This window comes from Bactrocera latifrons, unplaced genomic scaffold (assembly GCF_001853355.1).
Source record: "Bactrocera latifrons isolate USDA-ARS-PBARC rearing strain unplaced genomic scaffold, ASM185335v1 scaffold_682, whole genome shotgun sequence".
Lineage (NCBI taxonomy): Eukaryota > Metazoa > Arthropoda > Insecta > Diptera > Tephritidae > Bactrocera > Bactrocera latifrons.
The window spans coordinates 20,232-20,662 of NW_017537359.1; positions in this window are offsets into that span (position 1 = coordinate 20,232).

Below are 431 nucleotides of genomic sequence, written 5' to 3' on the forward strand. Positions count from 1 at the left end.
GAATGAATGATTTTATGCAAGTAGATATCTAGCAAAGATTTTTTGTACGAATTCATTTATTCCATTTCAAGTAAATGGTATTATATTCAGCAAATGTACGAATAATGCTTAAATTGTGTGTATTTCAAAATTATGTTGAATGATTTATGTTGAATTATGTGTGATAATGGAAATTAAATTGAATGCATATATGAGTGGTAGAAGTTAATACAGTAGAACTCCAATTATCCGAATTAATGGGGACCGGGACCCATTCGGATAATGAAATATTCGGATAATCGGATTTTTTTTTTAAATTGCCATTGGAGAGAATAAAAGCTACGTTTTSATATTGCACTATTTTTTGATTGAATTAAATGAAAGAAACATGAAATTTTCACATGTTTTAAATATAAATAAAATGTACTTATGTACAAGTTCAGAAATAAAAA